Source organism: Mirounga leonina, unplaced genomic scaffold (assembly GCF_011800145.1).
Source record: "Mirounga leonina isolate KUSES-001 unplaced genomic scaffold, KU_Mleo_1.0 Mir_151, whole genome shotgun sequence".
NCBI lineage: Eukaryota > Metazoa > Chordata > Mammalia > Carnivora > Phocidae > Mirounga > Mirounga leonina.
The window spans coordinates 56,798,034-56,820,104 of record NW_023270377.1 but is presented as its reverse complement, the minus strand read 5'-3'; the positions used below and the strand labels follow the sequence as shown (position 1 = coordinate 56,820,104).

Sequence of the window (22,071 nt, the reverse complement as noted above, 5' to 3'; positions counted from 1 at the left end):
CACAGCAAGTCCTGCCAACCCCTGGGCTTTCCCGAGCAGCATTTTTGGGCAGGGGAAGAGCTCACTAGTGTGAAAGCTCAATCTGGTTTTCAGTAAGAGACCGGCTCAGACAAAGCTTCTTTGAAAACGTGTTCCTTCCAGTGGCCTTCTCTGCGTGACACCAGTTCATCACCTGTGGGGCCAAGCGGGCCGTGTGACCAGCGCTGAGGGCCTGCGCTAGGAAGCCTGTCCTGGGGCAGGAGGCACCCGAGGCCTCACCGTCGCCCGTGTCCCAGGACCAGGAGGAAGGATGGGGATCGGAAACTGGATTCAGGTGCAACGAACTGTGCAGCCAAGGCAGTGGTATTAAAGGAGCTGGAGAAAGCAGCTTACCAAGGAAGGGGGTGGCCAAGGCCGCCTGGAGGGCCCCAGGGGTGCGCCCCATGGAACAGATCATCCACGTGCTTGGTGGATGAAACCACCCTCAACCCTCTAATGCACCGTGTAGGACTCCCTCATTCACCAGCTAACCGGTCAATCCCATTTTCCTAACACCGAGCAAGGAAGGAGTGGATTCTTTCTGCTCAACGACCAGGAAGCTCTTAAGGGCCTGGTTCTCAGGAAAGTCAGTCCCCAGTTGCAAAGATCAGGTTGAACTCCTGTCCAATACATCTCAGGGGCCAGACTGGGGTATAGGGAGCCTTTCAGGGGACTTCCACCTGTCAGGCCTCTTTAATCTAGTTATACAGCTTTCTGCTGTGGCTGTTATGGTTCTGTCTGTGCACTAACTGACTTACAAATAAACCTGTGGGCCACAGAGGCTCGGCCTCCCCCCACCCCCACTCCCCACCCTAGCGGCCCCAGCTCAACCACGGGGGGAGGATCTGCGGCTGAGCGCCCTCACTGTTCTCTCCTCTCCACTGCTGTGGCCACATCCCAGCCCCCATCTCGCCTCCTCCGCCCCTCCCCTCCTCCTCCTCCTCTTCCAGGCAAACTACTCCCACCCGAGTGCTCGAAGGTGCTCACTTCAGGGGTCTCTCTGCTCCTTCCTGCTCATCTGGCCTTGTCCAGGGTGGGGCCTTGAGGGGAGCTTTTGAGAAACCCCAGACTCCAATCTTGCCACCTTAACCGCCCGGGTCAAAGAAGACCAACTCCTGTCCCCCATGCGAGGCTCATTCCTGGCTGCCTTCCCACCGGGCTGTGAATTCACCAGCTTTCCTTCATACCTGGTCCAAGGTAGGGTTCTCACTAAATACGTGTGGAGTGAAAGAGCCAGGTATCACACAAGCAAGCCATGTGCTGGCCACTGGAACAGCTCCCAGCATCAACCCCGAGGTTTGGGCGAAGAATGAGCCCTACGTCAGAAGGGCTCGCTAGCCTTAAGTCCCGGGACCTGCTTTGCTGGCAGAGTGACTTCACCAGTGAAGCAGCACCCAAAGCCTTGGGAGACTCGGGGCTTTCCTCCTCTCATGGAGTTAACTGCCCACATCCGAACCAGAAATGGACCTTCCCGAAGGACCTCACAGCAGCATAGATCCTAATGGACTGGACATTCCTAACCCGGATCCTTATACCTGCAGGGTCTGTGGACAGAATTCAAGGGTTTATGTACTTGAATGAAGAAAAAAAAAAAAGGACCTATTTAATTCCCCTAAGCTCTAACTAAAATTTAGCATATCCTTCAATTATAAATGTAGGCTGAAAACCACAGTACCTGAAACTTTTTCACTGACAGTTTTTCACGTGATATTTCCACATCATATTACAATTGTCGCAGATCTCTTTTGAAATTATGGCAGTGTTTCGATCTGTTGCTAGATCTTATTGTACATACTTCGATATAACTAGTTTCTTTTGTATCCTGTGTATTTTGTTTTATGCATCTAATAACAGTCAGAGAAGGAGTCCTTTGGGCTTTGTCAGACACTAGTGTAGTCTATGGATGAAAAAGGTTAGACTCCCTATGAGGACATGAGACCAGGGTCAGGCACAGATGATTCTGAATCTTTGCTGTGATGCCTAACAACCTGGGATAAGAGACTACCCTCTCTGGGCCCCCCCTTCCTGCCTGTGGAACGGGGTCGTGGGAGGATGAATGGAATGGTTCACGGTGAGCCCCCAACAGATGGGTCTAGATCTGTCTTCCTTGAAGGTGAGCATGGGTCCTGCTGGTGTGAGTGCTGCTCGAGCACCTGGCAAAGGAGGGACTGACCTGGCACCTGAGCCAAGGTCCTGGCTTTGCCCAGAGTCCCCTGTGGATAGAGCTGTGCAGAGCGGGATGGAGGCAGCCTGAAGACTTGGCCTTGCTGCATTTGGTTCTTCCTTTGGGAAGAGCACGGCAGGAAAGACAGCCTTGTCCTGGGGCCAGGAGGGGCTCTAGAACAGGGGAAATAACTAAGGCAGGGGTTCCCAAAATAGGGGTTATCTCTTGCATCAGAATCAGCTGTGAACTTTTTGAGAACAACATGTCCTGCCTCCCCCTGTAGTTAGGCTCCATAAAGTTGAAGGATCCCTGACCCACCATTTGCTGATTCTTCCCCTCCCACCCTACCCCCAACCTTAGCCATTGAACTTTTAAGGATATACACTTTTGACAATTAATGTCTTTTAAAGAATCATTTCCGTGTTTAAATAACTTTGACCATAGGGAGAAAAGCCAGACTTGTCTAAAATGTTCACATTGCATGTTGAATTTTATGTGCCCAAGGAAAACCACAGGGATGGAAAAGGCTTTTTTGTTTTCACACACAGTGCTATGGGTTGAACTGTGTCCCTCCCAAATTCATGCATCGAAGTCTTAACGTAACCCTAGTACCTCAGAAGATGACTGTATTCAGAGATAGGGCCTTTAAAGAGGTGATTAAGTTGGAATGAGTCCATTAGAGTGGACCCTAATCCAATATGACTAGGGTTCTTATAAGAAGAGGAAGAGACACAAGGGATGTGTGAGCACAGAGAAAAGGCCATGTGAGGACACAGGGAGAAGGTGGCCGTCAGCAAGCCTGGAAGAGAGGCCTTGGGGGAAACCAAACCTGCCAAGGCTTTGATCTTGGACTTCTACCCTCCAGAATGGTGAGATGATAAAATTCTGCTGTTTGAGTCACCCAATCTGTGTTTTCATTGTTGTTGTTGTTACAGCAGCCCTAGCAAACTAATACACAGATTTAACAATACATGTCCATCTTTTATCCATTGTAGACATCATAAGATAAGATAATGACTTTTTTTGAACTCAGGACCCTGAGATCAAAACATGAGCTGAGATCAAGAGTCAGATGCTTAACTGACTGAGCCACCCAGGTGCCCCAGGATAATGGCTTTTGACTAGAATATCCATCAACTGATTTCTCACCCAAGATATCTCTAGATTGTCATATACTGAAGAAATTAAAAATCAACCTGAACCCTGGGGTATGTGATTGACTGCCAAAATTTTATTTAATAACTGAATGAATCATTCAAAAATCATGAAATTTTAGTTGGAAAAACCACTGAGGTGAGGGTAGGGATCTACCAATAAACCTTTTATAAGGGAATTGGCACTGTGGATTAAGAGGACAGAGCAGAATATTTTGCATAAAGAGCTTTAAGAATTCATTAATTGGTTCTTCTATGTTGCCTACACACACAGACACACACACACAATATATATATATATATCAATATTTAGAAATTCTGGAATTTCCTAGTTCTGTGAAAGAAATGGTTGACTTTGTTGGTTTTACTATAATGTTATTAGGTCAACATCATGGTTTAAAACTTATATTAGACAGCGTCACACAATGACCCTAGACCAACCAGGGCATCTTGTGGCTGAAAGCCATTTGCTAAAGATGTAATATTAGTTATGATGGACACCTTGTGAGAAAGAGTGATTTGTTCCTTCCACTTTCCATCATACAGCGGACATATTCTCCCCAGTGGCATGGCCAGCTAAAGGCTCAACCACAGCCCGGACGTCAGTCCAGACTGCCCTAGGAAACTTCGATTTTTCTCTTCAGTGTGTTCATCCAAGAACACACGATTATCTCTGAATGTAAAATGATTAATTAAGATCAAGAGAATTGGCTAGTCATTTAAGTAAAGGGTTTCTTAGTCTCATAATTATAGCCAACTTAAAAGTCATTCTAGAGCATAATGTGTGAGGCCTACATTGCAGAATGATATGAGGAGGGGAAAGATTTCCAGTGCTGTCCAGTGAAAACATCTGATAATCCTCAGAAGCCTGGCCTCTAATCCTGAGTGGGGAGTGAATCGGCCAAGTTCTATTAAGGGGGGATAAAGGCAGGTTTGTCCAGTTATATTTACCATTTTGGATTATTCAAAAATATAAAGCATTTTGCTATATACATCTTGCCAATGGTCACCCTTAAATACTATCTTACCTAAAATGAATGGAAAAAGTAAACTTTTTTTTTTTTTTGCAAAAAATTGGAATCAATAGAAGAGTATTTTATTTGCTCTGTGTGGGGGGGGTGGTTAACAGAAATAATACAACTGAACAGATCTAAAGGTCCAAATGTTCTCTTCTCCTGTTACTTTCTATTCTGTATCTTATTTTTATTTAGATTCATTTATGTTTTACTTTATATATAATGTTCTTAAGTCATTTTTATGTATGTATTTCTCACATACTCTTGGCTTCTTCAGGTTATTTTAAGATTCAGATAGATCCCTCAAAACCTCCCCCCAGAATTAATACCTCATAAATAAAGAAGTCCTTCAAGGTATCAAACTCTTAACAGAAGATTCCAAGGCTCAGCACCTCATTATGCCCTGCACTAGTCCCTGTAACACCCCTATTTTACCTGCGAGAAAACCCAATGTTTGAAGATGGAGGCTTGTCCAGAGCCTCTGAGCCATAAACAATATTGTTATCCCTTGCCACCCTGTTGTTCCTAATCCTCATACTTTACTGACCTCCATCTCCACTGAACACAAAATTTTCACTGTCATCAATTTATGTAGTGCTACCTTTAGCATCCCTAAAGATAAGGCCTGTCGATATCAGTTTGCCTTCAGTTGGGAAGGAAAACAATACACTTGCATGCTAATACCCCAGGGTTTTACTGAGAGTCCTTCTTCTTGAAAACCTTAAAAGCTGACTTAGATGACATAAAGTTTTCTGAAGGCTCTACCTTGTTACCATAGGTAGATGACTTGCTTCTCTGCTCCTTTTGCCAGCCCCTTCACTGGAGGAAAGCAGCCACCTGTTAAAACTTTTAGCCTTAAAGGGACATAAAGTCTCCAAGGAAAAATCGCAGTTTGTTCAGACTCAGGGTCTGTATTTAAGACCCCTGAGTTTGGAAAAGCACTATATTTAGATTAGGATAGACTGAGTAGTATCCTGAACTTCCCAAAACCTAAAACTAAGCACCAATTATGAGATTTTCTCAGGCTAACTGGCTACTGTCAAAATTGGATTCCAAACTTCTCTCTTATGGCCTAACCCTTATATATTTTACTGAAAAAACAACAAACCTGACCCTATTATTTGGGAAGATCAAGATGACACAGACTTGGGGGCCTTAAAGAAAAGGTTAATAAAGCTCCCTGCCCTTGGGTATCCCAATTACCAGGTTCCTTTCTTTCCTTTTTGTGAGGGGGAAGAGAATGCCCTTGGGGCACTCACCAAAAAATATGGAACCTGTCATCGAGCCATAGGGCATTCTTATAGCCAACAACTGGAAGTTGAAGCACAAGGCTAGCCCCCTTGTCTCAGAGCCATTCCTGCCACTGCCTTTTTTGTTGAGGCCACTAAAGAAACAATCACGGCTCCCCCTCTAACCATCTCTGTATCCTTTGCACAGTCGAGGCCCTTCTGAATTCTCACCACACTCAACACCTTTCAGCCAGTCACTTCATCGCCTGGGAAAATCCCCCACTAACTGTTCATCATGTCACTCTTTCTTGCTGCAATACCCTTAACCAAGCCACTCTTCTCTCCCCCTTCACTGATGAAGCCTCTCACAACTGCTCACAGCACCTTTTGACTCCCTGGAATAATTTACAGAAAACTTCTCAAATCAGTGCAGATCTTTCATGGTTTACTGATGGGTCTTATTCAAAGGGTGAAAATGGTAAATATGCTGGGCACACTATTACAACTCTTTTTAAAAGAGTTCCTTCCCTTTAGCCCAACAGGCTGAATTATAGGCTCCTACTCGGTCTTGAACCTTGGCCGAAGGCAAAACCACAGACATCTACACTGATAGTCGGTATGCCTTTGGGGATGTTATGGAAGCAGCGGGATGTCTTACCTCTAACGGAAGAAAATTACAAATGGCTCTTATGTCCAAAATTTGTTAGATGGCCATACTTTTACCAGCTGCTCTGGCTAGTGTTAAAGTCCCTGGGCATTCTACACCTGACTCCCTGGAGGCCAAAGGAAACCACCTTGCTGATGTTTCTGTTAAAAACACTGCTCTTAAAGGAACCAATCACCAAACCTCAGTCATGATCCAAAAGGATATTCCTCCAAAAAAAAAATCTCCAAAAACTGACAAGAGATGTCCAACAATTGGCCCCAGAGAGGAAAAAAACAATATTGGAAATCTAATAATTGTTGGTTCATTAAAACAGAACTCTGGCTTGAACCAAATAACAATGCAGTCCTGCCAAAGACTCTAAAATTCCCATTACTAACCGCTGTACTTGCATGAAATCCTTGGTCAACTGATAAAATGAGAGACTTTATGAAACAATAGTGGTGGGGAAACATAAGGCTGCAAAATGCAAAAGTGCACACCTTGCTTGTCCTACCTGTCTAAGATACGACCTTGGGAGTCACATCCACACTGCTCCCAGGCATTTTTTAAATGCCCCGTTGGACCGTTAGAGGTTTGGCAGATAGGTTTTACTTGGCTCCTCCCATCTCATGGATAAAAATATGTTTTAGTCATGGTTTGTATGTTTTCTTGCTGGATTGGAAGCTTTCCCTTTAGCCAGGCTACCCCCACTTTTGTGGCTAAAATCCTATTAGAAAAGATTATTCCTACCTGGGGAACCCTTCTTGAGCTCCACAGTGACCCAGGAGCTCACTGACCCAGCAATTGCTTCAACAGGTCTGTGCTGAGTGGTGGGTGCCTCAGCACTTGCACTGTGCTTCCCGCCTTCAATCCCCAGGGTTAGTCCAATGCACAAATAACATTATTAAGACTCAGCTGGTGAGGTGTCTGGGTGGCTCATTCGGTTAAGCGTCCAACTCCTGATTTTGGCTCAGGATCATGAGATCGAGCCCTGTGTCTGGCTCTGAGCTCAGCAGGACATCTGCTTGAGATTCTCTCCCTCCCTCTTCCAGTGCCCCTCCCCCTCTGCATGTGGGCATGCGCACGTGCTCTCTCTCTCTCTCAAAATAAGTAAATCTTAAAAAAAAAAAAAGACTCAACTGGTAAAATTTGTAGAGACCTTTCAAATAACCTGGGCAAAAGTATTGCCGTTGGTCCCTCTAAATCTCCGATCCAACCCTTTGGAACTCATAAACTGTCGTCCTTTGAGAATGTCTCAGGGTGCCTGATGCATCTGGCTCCCACCTCTTTTGACAGCTGATGAAAGGAGATATACTTCAATATTGTAAAAGCCTAGTTGCTTCTGTTGAAAAGGGCCCAGCTTTAATAGAACAATATCTTCACAGCTCCCAGGAGATGAAGACCTTAAATATCACACCGCAATTGCAACCCAGAGATTTCATCTGTTGGAAAAGACACCTCCATAAGAAAAGACACCTCATTGGAAGGGCCCCCTTTGGTACTGTTAGCCAACCCTTGTGCCACCAAACTTCCGGGAATAGACTCCTAGATTCACACATCACATCTAAAGAAGGCACCAAACCCTTACTGGACCTGCACACCAATTGGTGGTCTGAAAGTAAAGATTTTGGGGCACGGAAGAGGTGACAACTAACGGAGACAGCTTTCCCAAGATTGCTGCCCCAGGCCTATATATCCTTTTCTCTTTGTCACTTCTTACTATATTTTCTCCCCTTCTTCCTTGGACAGATGATGTTCTTACCCACATTTCCCAATCTATTACAACAGGAGGAAACGCCTCTGATTGTTACCAGAAACCTTGATCTGTTCAGGACCATAGTGATCCCTTAGCTTATCCTATCAGTAGTTTTGCTGGAATCCCATATGCTACTGCATGCCTAAACTGTTCCTCAGGTCCCTTTCATAAGGCTAGAATACTATATCCACACACCTTGTTCCCTGCCTCAATTTAACCCAACCTTTGGTGGAGAAATGAGCTCTCTTGAATATACATATATATAAAAGACATTGTGCAGAGCCAGCATTAAGTTAGACCACTGGTAAGCTGGCTGTCATATCTATATGTTTAGGAAGACCTTCCATATGTGATAACATGGTATTTGAGTCTGGGTTGAATGATACTAATGCCTCTAACATAGACAAATGGGCCCATAAATGCTCATACTTATGAGGCAGCCCCATGGGCAGCTCTTGGCTACTCTTCTGTATGTGGAGGCTTTGGAAATGGCCCCTATGCCTGGGCAACTCATTGTCCTGACAGCTGGAGGATGAAAGGACGGAGTGCTCCTGCTGTACTCACGGCTCTATTTTCTCCTCAACAAAAGAGCAGCTTACCAATGGTCCACCTCACTAAACTTTCATGGCTGCATTAAATGAGAACTTCTAGGAGGTGCATATGGCTCGGGTTTGCCTCTGTAAAGAGAGCCTTCACCCTTCAGTCTAATGAACGCATGATCAGACATCTCTCCCTGACGTTAGGAGAGCTGGCTGATTCCATAGTCAAAGCAGGAGTGGCATCACAAGGATCATGTAACTCACTGGCTAAAGTAGTTTGGGATAGGGGCGCCTGGGTGGCTCAGTTGGTTAAACGACTGCCTTCGGCTCAGGTCATGATCCTGGCATCCTAAGATCGAGGCCCACATCGGGCTCCCTGTTCACTGGGGAGCCTGCTTCTCCCTCTGACCCTCCCCCCTTCTCATGCTCTCTCTCATATAAATTTTAAAAATCTTAAAAAAAAAAAAGTAGTTAGGGATAATCACAGAGCCCTCAATTACCTGCTTGCTGAGCAAGGAGGCATTTGTGTCATAGTAAACACAGGGATAAGCTCCTCTGGGGAAGCAGAAACCCAATGGCACAAATTTAGGGAACAGGCACACTGGCTACAAGAAGTTTCATCTAATTCTCCATGTTCCTTTGTTTGGTTGGCTACCTTCAGGCCCAGGATCACGGTGCAGAACCATCATATAATTTGAAATTGTCATGTTGCTTTTAATTATGTTTTGTATAATTATTTTAAAGTTTTGTATCTGTTGCCTGTCAACTTTGTAGAAACGGTATCCAATAAGGTGATGCTAACCTAATGCTTCAAGATGACCTCCAATGTGAACAACCTTGACAAGATACAGACTTTGGATGGGAAATGCCTGTGGGTTCTCCCTCTTAACCTTCCTTGTTACTCAAATGTGGCCTTAAATGGTTTCCAACTGCTATGCACTTATCCTCTGGTACGGGACAGGATGCCCAGTAAAGGTCCTTCCTGGCAGTGAGGGCTAAGTATGAGCCCACTCTTTTTTTTTTTAAGATTTTATTTATTTATTTGACAGAGGGATCGAGAGAGAAAGCACAAGCAGGGGGAGCAGCGAAGGGAGAAGGAGAAGCAGACTCCCCACTGAGCAGTGGCTCAATCCTAGGACTCCCGGATCATAACCTGAGCCAAAGGCAGACACCCAACCGACTGAGCCACCTAGGTGCTGCTGGATGAGCCAACTCTTGATCACTGATACTTTTAAGGAAAGATCTTGACCAAAACGGGGAAATGTGGAATTAAATAATGGAAACCTCACTTAAAATGAAGTCAGGAGGCCAGAAAAGGGAGCTGTCAGACCCTACTAACTTGTCCTCAATTGCAGACCCCAACAGGAAGAAGCGTAACTTGCATTTTTTAATAGGAAGAAGCCTACTTTACTACCCCAGAAGGAGGAAGGAAGATTTTTCTCCTTGCCCAGCAATAGCCCAGCCAATGAGAAACCATCACTATTCGGCTAATGAGAAACTGTCACCACCTGAATTCTGACTTTCCTCCAATGGGCTTTCATTCAAAGCTGTCCCAACTTCCTCCTTTTTCTCTGTAAAGTAACCTTCCTCTCCTGTGATCTCTGGGTTTGCCTATGATTTTGCCACAGCTTGCATGTCCTGAATTGCAATTCTTCTGCCATTCCCAGATAAACCCAATTTGCTGGTAAAATAACTGGCTGTTGTATTTTAAAGACTGACAACACAAAGATGAAACTAAAACATGGTGATTGTATTTAACCACTGAAAGAAGCTTTCAATAATAATTAAATTTTAGGTGAAAAGGGGTTGGGGTTAATAATAGAAATAATTTAGAGATATCCTTGACATTTTCAGGTATATCCTTCCAGCTTAGAACCACACACACACATACCCCTACCCCCCCATATATATACACACACATGCACCTTTGTTTGACCAATAAATATTAACAGAAGGAAATTTATAATATATATAACTCAATGGGGTTTAATAAGAAAAGGCTCTTAAATTCATATTGAGTTATTACAACCTTAAAAAAATTACTGCAGAAGCATTCATTATAAAGGCAAGGAATCCACTCCAGGTTACACTGTAAAAATAAAATCATTTTAATAATAAACTCAAATTGCTGCTAAAATCTTGAATTTTAAAAAGCCCGTTTTGGGATTCCTACTCATAATTCTGATGGATTCTACTCTTCAGAGACTCCTGCATGATGCAAACTTAGTTGGATGTGTTTAAGATCTGAAACCCATTAGAACTAATTAAGATGAAGTTGGCTTTGTTCTTCAACTTCCTGTAAAAATGCTCAACAGGAAAATTGATGCTCACAGCAAACCACAGCCATCCTGTTTCTTCAGCACAATCTTTTCACAGCTGCACTTGCCTGTAGTTTCTATTTTATGATACAAGTCACAGCGCCAACATCTCTGCGCCCCGGCCCACCCCCACCCCCACCGCCCCAGCCTGTCACATTTGGCCATCTTAGAAATTTTTAATATATTTGCGTGAAGTTCACTTCTATTATTGTTACTCTTCCTCTCCTCCGGCCCAGGCTCAGAAGGCTGCAGGCAATGAGGCAATCAGCAAGAAGAGGAAAAACAAAAGGCTGCTCAACCCAAGAGGAAGCACAAGGTGGAGAAGAGAAACAAGCTTTCCTTTGTAAGCAAAGCAGCAGCCTCACCCAGTTAGTTGTCACTAATTCTCAATCCGAGCTACAACACATGCTTTCTGTCCCCGGAACCCCTCGTTTCTCAAAATGTACTTGCTCTTTTCTTGATCATCACTTAAGACAATAACTGCCTTGAATCCTGCTCCTAGGTTGTCTTCTCAATGGTAAGGCTTTGTGTCTTGCTGTATTTACAGCACCCTTGGCTATTTCAAAAATACCTCTTCTAGAGTTCTTTTAGGTAAACAGCTGGTTAATCTGGGGGAGGGGAGGGGGAAAGGCATTTTTCAGAGAAGACATTTTGAAACATCTGCAACGTCATTAGGATTGGTAGCACTCAGGAGCGCCTGGGGGGCTCAGTCAGTTAAGCCGCTGCCTTCGGCTCAGGTCATGATCCCGGGGTCCTGGGATCGAGCCCCGCATCGGGCTCCCCGCTCAGCGGGGAGTCTGCTTCTCCCTCTCCCTCTGCCTGCCTCTCTGCCTACTTGTTCTCTCTCTCTCTGTCAAATAAATAAATAAAATCTTTAAAAAAAAAAAAAAAAGGATTGGTAGCCCACAAATGCACAATTTTACTGTAAGAGTAACTGTTGGGAAATCAAGATTGGGAAGTAAAATGATGTTTTCAATCCGCTGCCATACATGTTTAATTTAAAAGTTAATGCAGCTTATAGGGGCGCCTGGGTGGCTCAGTTGAGCATCTGACGCTTGATTTCGCCTCAGGCCCTGATCTCAGGATCCTGAGATTGAGCCCCACGAGCCCCGCCCCTCGAGTTGGGCTCCGGACTCTGCAGGGAGTCTCCTGGAGATTCCCTCCCTCTGCTCCTCCCCCTGCTCTCTCTCTCTCAAATGAATAAATAAAATATTTTTTTTTAAAGTTAATGCAAATTGATACACATCCAAACCCTTTGAAAAGTGAGACAATGAAGGTAAGTCATTGTTTAGCGGTGGCAAAAGGAAAGGAGCCCTTCTCTACCTTATCCACAGAACTAAAAAGTATCACATTTCCTCCCACTATTTCCCATCTCTTCTAAGTATTCTATCAAAGGGGATCAAATCTTAAAGCTAGAGTTTTCTTTTTCTTTTAAGATTTTATTTATTCATTTGAGACACAGAGATAGAGAGAGACAGAGAGCATGAGCAGGGGGAGAGGCAGAGGGAGAGGGAGAAACAGGCTCCCCGTCGAGCCTGGAGCCCGATGCGGGGCTCAATCCCAGGACCCTGGGATCATGACCTGAGCCAAAGGCAGACGCTCAACCATCTAAGCCACCCAGGTGCCCCCCAAAGCTAGAGTTTTCTTAAATCCTCAGCACCACATTTCGTTTTACCAGAGGATTAAGATCTACCCCGTGCCCATGCTCCCAGCATATATGTCAATACACTCAATATATTTAATCCATTTTATCATTGAAAGTGTAGTCTTGTAATATAAGCAAAAGTGTCAGCAAATTTACTTCTGAAAAGGCCAAAAGATTTAGGAAGGAAAATGTCTTCCTTGAGGTTATTTGCTTTAAAGATAGTGTTGCTTTGACATTTAAAACAAAGCATTTGTAATCCCAGAGTCTCAGGACTGGAAGAGGGCAACTAGTTGCCCTCCCCACTGCATTTATGAAAGAAGCTCTTGAAAATATAGGAAACTTCTTTATACTTATATATAGTTGTTAAGTGGCCTTGGGCAAATTACATAGCCTAAGTCCAGTTCCCACAAAAAATGGGGGTAATGGTACCTACTCAGTTAGTGTTATTCAAGAGTTAAATGAGGCAAATGCTTAATAAGTATTAGCCATTTTCTAAAATAAAATAAGGAAGAGAGCCTAACATGTAGCAAGTCCTCAATAAATGTTATTGTCTTCCCCCGCTATTTAGTCATGAGAAAGAAACCATAAGTTGATTTAAACCCTGGCCCACACGTACGCACCCATGCAAACCTCCGTATTACAGATGAATGGTGAAGGGAGATGTGTATAAAGTGCATTTTAAAGCATACTAATTAAGGCATTCCTTATTCTAGTATATTTTTTTCAGTTTAATTTTCAGGAGCGAGCGTTGCAAAATACAGACAGAGGTATTTATGATATTTCAAGGGAAATGCTCTTTTCAACAAGACGTAAATGTATGGCAATTTGGATAAACAAAAGTGAGTCCAACCTTAAAGCAGAATGTTCCACAATTTAAACAGCTAGAAACTTACAAAGTAAATGACATGTTCATGAAATGTTAATCAGACTTCAAAAGGGCAGAAAACTTGAAAGGTCCAGAAATTAGGGAGCTCACTTCCTCTTACATTTTAGCACAGGTTGGGCAACTTCTAGCCCACAGGCCACATCTAGAATCTAATTTCGTCAATGAGCAGGGTGAAATTGCTGCTGGACCCCAGGGAATCAGTTTTATCATAGGGAGTTCTCTGCATATTGCAGTTTATCTAGCATCCGCATAATCCTTAAAAATTTAACTATTAGAGCAATTCAGGAGCTGTGAACAATTAACTCGTGTCTGAACTTTTCAAAGAACAGTGAAAACCTGACTGTGATTCTAAATAAATCATTTAAACCTCTTTAGACTATAAGAGGAAGAGTTTTGACTAGATGAAGTTCCAGTTCAGAAGCAACATAACTTTATGAAGTTAATGGGTAATACTTAAGACCCACAATTCCAATCACGAGGAAGGACATGGCTTCCACACCGCCTTGCCCAGCCTCTCTCACCTTCCTCTCTCGCTATCCTGTCTTACTCTTTCTCTTGCCTTTTCACTCATCTTTCTCTCTACCAAGTTGTTCTACTTTTCTTAATCAGAATCTTCCCAAAGCCTTTCCTCCATTTTACCACTTCTCCATTTTCTACAGTATACTTATACCATTGAATTATTTAAAAGAACTTATACTTATTGATTAAATTTGTATGTACCCTCTTAATATTTTAAAGCTGTATTTTATATTTCTCCATGGGGAAAAAGGAATATGTCAAGTCACTTCTTCCTGCCCCGGAGGCAAAAAAATTTTTTTTGGTACAAAAAATTTCCTTAATCCTAATCTGGAGGTCTCTGAGTACATTGCTTGAAAATTTTAAGTTATAATATTTTATGACAAAATGTTAATCATATTAGCTGTAAATAGTTATAACAAATGCTACAGAATTTGATTAGCAGAAGTAGCTATGCACTGCACTGTTAGGGGGTTGAATAGAAAGATTCTAAAGACAGACTGTCTTCTTCCTAAAATACTCTGTCTAGAAATGGTTTAATTTGGGATTTGAACTTCAGTGACATATCTGTAGCAACAGAAAGGCAACACCTCAGTTCCACGGTCCTTTCCTTTGAAGTTTCCAATGACTGCCTTTACTTTAAAAGTACTTACTGCTACTCGCCAAAGCGACAGTTCAAAAGCAGTGTGTGGACAACTGTACCACACACTGAAAGGCTATACTTACAGACAGAAACCCCCATTTTAAATGGGGAAAAAAAATTCCTGTGGATCCAACCTTGTCCAGTGGTCAGGAAAAATTCTACTGAAAATCTTGCTTACTTTTTGGTACAAAACACAAGTTATGAATTGCCCACAATCACCACAGTGTTGAAACTAGCATTCTCTTCAACAGGAATAGATTACATGGTCTTCTACTGAAAAATCAAACTATCTCAACATACTATGGCCCATTAAAAGCCTTTTTGTTCTTCCCTCTAGCTGATAAAGGAAATACATTTAGTTTGAATATAACTTTTCTTACCGTTAAAGGACACCGTAGGAAGGCATGATGGGGGACACAGGTAGACAGACAAGCAAGATGTGAGCCCAGAGAGAAAACCGTCCCTGAAAAAGGCATCATCTTCCAACCCAAGTGTGGGGTCGTTTTTGGACAGCCATTTGGGACAAGCTCTGGCCTCTTGTTAAATGTGACATACTGAGTCAGAGGCAGACGTCTTTCTGTGGTTATTCACTTCCTGTCTGATTAATTTGTTGTTTGTTCCTTCCTCCTTTGCTGCAGAAAAAGAAACTAGATTGGCTTTACTTAAGAAGCAAGCAAGAGAAAAAAAACCCTAAATTAAAAAAATTAAATGTTTCTCTTTTCCACAAGGTGTAACATTTCTGGTACAGTGACAAGAGGAGATCAGGATGTCCATCCAGTTGGCAGGCCAACATTATTCTAGATATCTGCACAGAAATAATTATTCACAGAGCCTGAGATTCCTTCAGGAAACTGTGGCTTGAAAGTATCACTCTCAATATTGACTATACCATTTAGTATTAAGGAAAAGAGTCACCAGGCACTAAAAGCTCTCAGCTACACCAATAATTAGGGTAATGATTCTTCCTCATCTACAGAGCATTCAAGTGTGTAGAGAGAAAGTCACAGATGCAGGTGAAGAGAGCTGGTCAAGTGTATGAAGGCAAATGAGTTTTGAAATGTGATTTTGGTGCCCAAGTCAGGATAAATGATACACAGCTCAAGTCCTGTGAAGATCCAGAGCTTTCTGTGCCAAATGTTTTGCTTCTGTCCTCCATATTTAATGGGATAACAATAACTCCCCCAGAAGATGCTGGACAAAAGCACAGAGATAATGAGTGCAGAAGGAGGAAAGGCAGATTTCTCGTTATTAAAGGACCCTAAGAAGTGGAGAGGCAATGGACTACATGTACAAAACCTTGAGTGATGCACAAATATTCTGAAAATGCTCATCATTTTCTCTTGAGCCATCTGAAAGGTTCAGACTTACATTTGCAATGCATAGTATGTAGATCAGAAGAAAAACTCTGAGAACAAAAAAGTTATCAGTTAAAAGAATGAAAAACAGAGGCAAGTTTCAGAAACTAACTTCATTGTAAAATTAGAACTCTTGGTCCTCATTGTGATGGGTTCAGAAGGAAAAGGGGTGAAGAGCCCACAAATTGCCTACTATTCCCCCTTCCCTGTAAAATGACAGGACCAGGTAGACCAGTAGTTCTCAATTCAGGCGGCGGCTGGAAATGGGTGGACTCATTTGTAGTTGGGGTGAGAAGTGGTAGGTTGGATGGGGGGCTCTGTAGGATGCAGGGGTGGAGCCAGAAATGTGGCTTTTCCTAGGATGCTTTGGATAGTCTCACCCAAAATACCGACAGTACTCCTACTGAGGAGTACTAGGATAGTTGATGTCTACGGCTCCTCCAGACTCTAAGTTCTTTGAGATATCAATCTAGCTGCATGAGTAGAATTTTATGACGTGAGACCATGGCAAAATTCCTGGAAGTAGAGCACTGAAGGATTAGGAATGGAGAGTCCTGCCATCCGACGTGCAGGTGTGGGGCACCCGACAGAGGTGGAGGCCTGTGGCTAGCATCTCCTTCCCCCTCCACTAACCTCAGGAAAACAGAAAACTTGATCAACTACCAAGTGAATGCCTGAGTGAACCTTTGAGAAGTCTAACTCTAGTTAGGTCTAAAAAGGGAACATGGGCAATAGGATGCATTTTCAGAATTATTTTGAAGCTCTCTCAGTAGGGCACTGCATATACACGCACGCACACAAATACACCCTCACCATGTAGTACACATACAGTTCACGTCAGTCCCCTCCACCAGGGATGGCTCAGTTAGGAGGTAGAATCACTTAGAAGGCTGCAGCCCCCAAGACACACAAGGGAGCAGTTGTCTAGAGTTTGGTTCTATTTTCATCTTTAATGAAAACGTATAAATACAGCCAACTTTGGACGCATTTATGAGGTGTCTACTAGCCACCATAGGATATAAATCAGATAACATTCCTCCCTTGCTTAAAACCCTCCAGTGGTTTCTCATTCCACTTAAAAAGTCCAAACTTGGCCAGGAGCCCGCAAGAACCCATATCTGGTCCCGCCCTAGCCCTCTGACCTCATCTCAAGTAACATCGCTTCTTGCTAATTTACCTTCCAGCTCTTTCCGTTCCTTAAATGCATCCAGCTCATTTGCATCTCGGGGCCTTAGACTTGTAAGACGCCCCCCAGCACACTCATCTCCTGGTTCCTTCTCATTCCTCAGCTGTCAGCAAAAATGCCCCTCCTCGTGCCCCATCTCTGGGCCTGTTCTCGTTTACACACAGCACGTGTCACCACTCAACATTCTTTTCATCAATTTAATGGTTTGTGTACTTGTATGTCCCCACTAGAATTCAAGCTCCATGAGGATGGGGACCTTCCTTCCTGCTGTCGTTTCAGCATCTAGAACCGCCTCTGACACTCTCGGTAGGTGCTCAATAAATATGTTGAATGAAAAAGAAAATCATACCTCCTAAAAATTCTTCCATAATATAACATTCCCTAAAACCTTAAGACTGGGGGTGTCTGGGTGGCTCAGTCGTTGGGCATCTGCCTTCGGCTCAGGTCATGATCCCAGGGTCCTGGGTCTGAGCCCCACATCAGGCTCCCAGCTTCTCCCTCTCCCACCCCCTTTGCTTGTGTTCCCTTTCTTGCTGTGCCTCTCTGTCAAATAAATAAACAAAATCTTAAAAAAAAAAAAGACCTTAAGACTGTTTCCTCTTGGGGTGCCTGGGTGGCTCAGTTAGTTAAGCTTCCGGCTCTTGGTATTGGCTCGGGTCCTGATCTCAGGGTCATGAGCTCGAGCCCCACGTTGGGCTCGTGCTCAGCTGGGAGTCTGCTTGAGATTCTCTCTCTCTCCCCTTCTGCCCCTCCTCCTGCTTACGTGCTCCCCAAAATAAATAAATAAATAAAATTTAAAAAAAATTGTTTCCTCTCAAATAGTGAATAAGGAATGCCAAAGCTAGACTTGAACCCTCTTCTCAGGAAAGTTTCAGTTAAAAGGAACTTTTCCAGAGGAAGGATGGCACAGATCAGCAGGGAAGCCCATGAGCCCACAGCGGGCTTGGCAGACCAATCTGAGCTTAATGGTAAAGTAAAACAATAATCAGTAAGCTCTTGGACCAATCAGGTGAGGAATCCTCCATATTAATGTTCAGAAATACAAAACCAAGAGCAGACAGAAGATTATAAAACAAGAGCACAGTTCTCACCAGTCTGGGAAAAGTGGTGAAGGATCACAGCCTACGACCTTCCTTCCTGTGGTGACCCCCAATCAACGCAGACTGAATCAACATGTATAACATACGATAAGATTTGTTCACTTATAATTCTGGTTTTCCAAGTTGTGTTTCCGTAACTAACTCTAAGAGATGGTTTTTGCCCTGGTAGTAGAAAGATGTTTTAGAATAGGGTTTTCTCAATTCAGACACACCTTCCTCAATAGCAAAATGCCGCCCTTATTGCTTTTTAGGGGGAAAGAGAAACCATACCAGATTAAATATATGCATTTATTGTATGAGGAAATCTACTTTCAAAACGTTAAAATATGGGAATTATGTGATTTAAAGGAGCAGAAACAAAGTAATTTCCCTCTTCCCCCTGTATAATCAGTACAGTTACACAGAGGTTTGGTCATTTAAAAATAATCTCAGAAAAGGGCTCCTGGGTGGCTCAATCAGTTGGGCAGCTGACTTTTGATTTCGGCTCAGGTCGTGGTCTTGGGGTTGTGGGATGGAGCCCTGCGTCCGGCTACGCACTGGGTGGGAACTGCTTGGAATTCTCTCTCTCCCTCTGCCCCCTGCTTGTGCGCTCCCTCTCTCTTTTTCTCTCTCTCAAAAAAAAAAAAAAAAAAAAAAAATCTCAGCAACACAGAGAAATTGAAAACAGTCTGTACTATTCAATGCCAGGTTAGTGTAAATTGGTATAATCCTACTTGGGGAAAAATTGGCACTATATTTCCATTTGTTTTGGCAGCTCAATGCTAATTCATCCTACTAATAACTATGTCCTTCAATTTCCGTTTGGAGACCCATCTCTCCATCACTCTCAGACCTGTGGGTCCAGAGGCTTTTGTTCCCACTGCAAATACAGGAAGAGCATGTGATTCAGGGCCGGCGAATCAGACCTCACATTCATTTGGCCCCACAGACTTTTTGAGCGATGGCCTGTGAACTCATTAGAACCAAGGGAATTTGTGGCCTGAGGCAAGGACATTTCCGCCAGATGGGCTGGACTGGGATCTGTGAGGATATGGGGGCTGAAATAGCCACACTCATCCTTTGACCACAGGGGGTCTGAAACTGAAACCAACAAAATAGGGAATCTGAAGGGGGAGTGATGGAGAAAAACCAGCTACTGACCTTGTTGGCTGAATCCATCTGTACCTGAGGCTAGCCCTACTCCTGGACTTTTAATTTACATTAACAAACAAATTCTCTATTTTGCTTGAGCTGGCATAATTAGGTTTTCTATCATTGGCAATACAGACACCCTTGTGACATAGAAATCGGTACCAGAAGTGAGTGTTAGGGCGCCTGGGTGGCTCAGTCGTTAAGCGTCTGCTTCGGCTCAGGTCATGATCCCAGGGTCCTGGGATCGAGCCCCGCATCAGGCTCCCTGCTCCGCGGGAAGCCTGCTTCTCCCTCTCCCACTCCCACTGCTTGTGTTCCCTCTCTTGCTGTCTCTCTCTCTGTCAAATAAATAAATAAAATCTTTAAAAAAAAAAGAAGTGAGTGTTGAATGTGACTAACCCTAAAATGTGGAAGTGACTGGTTTAAGGTCCAGTGAAGGCTAGTGCAGGCTCTCCTGGGCTAGGACACTGGCATCCTTGTTATGCGGTGGCCACACTGAGGCTTATGCTCCCACCTATTGAATCCTTGGCCTCCTAAGTCCGTGAGCCTATGGATGGTGCACCATTAAAGGATTTGGAGGAAACAGTTAGAATGTTGGCATGTGTTGGCTAGTTCTTGCAGCCTTCAGTAAGAACTACAGAAAAGAGGTAATTTAGACTGAAACTGGCTGGAAGTACAGAGAGAAAAAAAAAATACAGCTTTCTATTAGAAGCCTTTTTTGCCTGTGATCTGCCACCAAGATGGCGGAGAGTCAAATAATCTGGAAACCTGTGGTTTGGAAAAGTGAAAATTTCTATGCTACGCTAACATTAGATAAAGTAGGGCCAAAACGTAAGAACCACATCAGGAAATACGTTTGGAATACAGGAGAAGCCTGATACCCCACTGTCTCTCCAAAGACCCATTCAGTGCATTATAAAATATACTAGAGACTGGTGACTGAGACTCATTCTCTCCCTCTCCAAATGTGAGTTTAATCACAAATTTCCTCTATCAGTCTCCACCTACCGTTGTATGCTGGGTGTCAAACTATACAGGAGCCTTGAGTACAGTTCTAGATTTGCTACTAGCTACATTATAAAGAGCTTAAAAAGTGAAATTATAGTACTATATTTTATTTAACAGCCTATTTCAAAAATAACATTACACCATGTACTCACAATAAAAAGGTATTCAGTAGGAATTTGCATTCTTTTCTTCACACTGAGTCTTCAAAAATAAGTATGTATTTTGCTACTGGCAACATCTGAAGTGCCCAAGAGCCTCTACCGTACCAGACAACACAACTCTGGATGGCGCGGCCTGCCGGGACGGGGCCGGCCTCACTCATCCTCTCCCCTGGCAGGATACACAGATGACACTTCACCCATAACCGCAGTCCTGGGGAAGGTGCTGGACTACAGCTTCAGGGCTAAGAAGAGTGTGTCCTGCCTGGAGCCATCTCTTAGAATGGGGCATTGGCTAGGTAGTTTTGGGTTTGGGGCCAGCAGAATTAAAGACCCCAAATTGGCTTCTCCTTCCTAGAGTCGTGATGCTGACGATCCTAGCGCCGGACTTGAATCCTCAGCCAAGGTAAATGGTATATAATACCTTCAACCTAGGGGTTCAGAAGGGATTCACAGACTCAGAAGCTTCGGTGGCTTTCCAGTGTTCAGCACGGAAAATCTAAAGTCCTTGCAGGGACTAGCAAGGCCCCGCGGGATCCGACAGTCTCCCTCGGATCTCCTTCCTGCCCGGCTTCTCCTCACGCCTCACCCCTGGCCCCCGGCCCACCCGCTGGTCCTGGCGTGTTTGTGAGGACAGCTTTCTCCTGGTGTGGCTCGCTCCCCTCACTCGTTCGCATTCTGCGCTGTCTGTGCCTGGTCTGCGGGACGAGCCCGGCGAGGGCAGAGCTCACCTGGCTCACTGCTGTCCCCCAGCTGCCTCGGAGCAGTGTCTGATATAGCCCCGGGGCTTGAGGAATAGCTGTCAATGGCCTTTAAAAGCTTCTAACTCCAGGTTGAGTTTCATCCTTCCTTTAACCTGAGGTTGGGAGTAGGCTGCCACACTCTCGGCTCTGGGGGGGTGGGGGAGGGCGCCAGGGTGGAGGAGGTACGTGCTGGATTTCTTCCTCCAAAAGGACCCAGGAAGGCTCTTCTCCTGACAGCTGTTGACACAGGACAGCCATGTAGAACGACAACGTGGGGACCTGCCAACGCATGTAACAACTCTTTCTCAAGCAGGCTTCTTAGCCAGTGTCGGGGATATGACACAGCCCCTTAAGTCAGGAAATGATGAGGCAACTCGCTTGGAAAGAGAAAGGGAGACCCACATCCACAGTGGGAAGAAAGCGACCCCATGACTACCCGGCAAGAACAGTCCCATAATGGGTTCACAAATTCATATTCAACCCATCTGTATTTTCTCCCCGAGGACCGGCCGACCGGTACACCAACGGAGAGCCCTGTTTCTCCATACAGACAGTCTGTATGGAGTTGTATACTCAGCAAACAACAAACAACAACAAATGCTGACATCGGAACATCACTAACTTCGTGTCTTCGAGGGACAAATGCTGATTACGTGTGGAAAGACCTTTCATGTTTCCTTTGAAAGCACTGTTTGGTTTTAGGCAATTTAATTAAAATGCAAAAATTTCCCAGTTGGTCACCAACATCCAATACAAGTTGCCCCCAGGGGAAAACCCGTGTGAAATACAGAGAGAAGTTTCTTTCAACTCAAGGGGAAAACTGGTGGAAACCCCCATTTTCACATCCTGCTGTGTATCCA

At 44.1% G+C, this 22,071-nt stretch overlaps 1 protein-coding gene across 5 annotated transcripts in view; it reads right to left on the bottom strand.

Moving 5' to 3' along the window:
* Nucleotides 1-22,071, bottom strand: part of WIPF1 (WAS/WASL interacting protein family member 1) — a 105,481-nt gene that overhangs the window by 26,891 nt on the left and 56,519 nt on the right. The window contains exon 1 of one of the 5 annotated variants that reach the window (XM_035007726.1): nucleotides 14,911-17,497. The exons of the other annotated variants lie outside the window; for them this stretch is intronic. The gene's annotated coding sequence lies outside the window, so the exon portion shown is untranslated. Of the gene's footprint in view, nucleotides 1-14,910; nucleotides 17,498-22,071 lie in introns of those variants that run through there. 5 annotated transcript variants of the gene reach the window in all.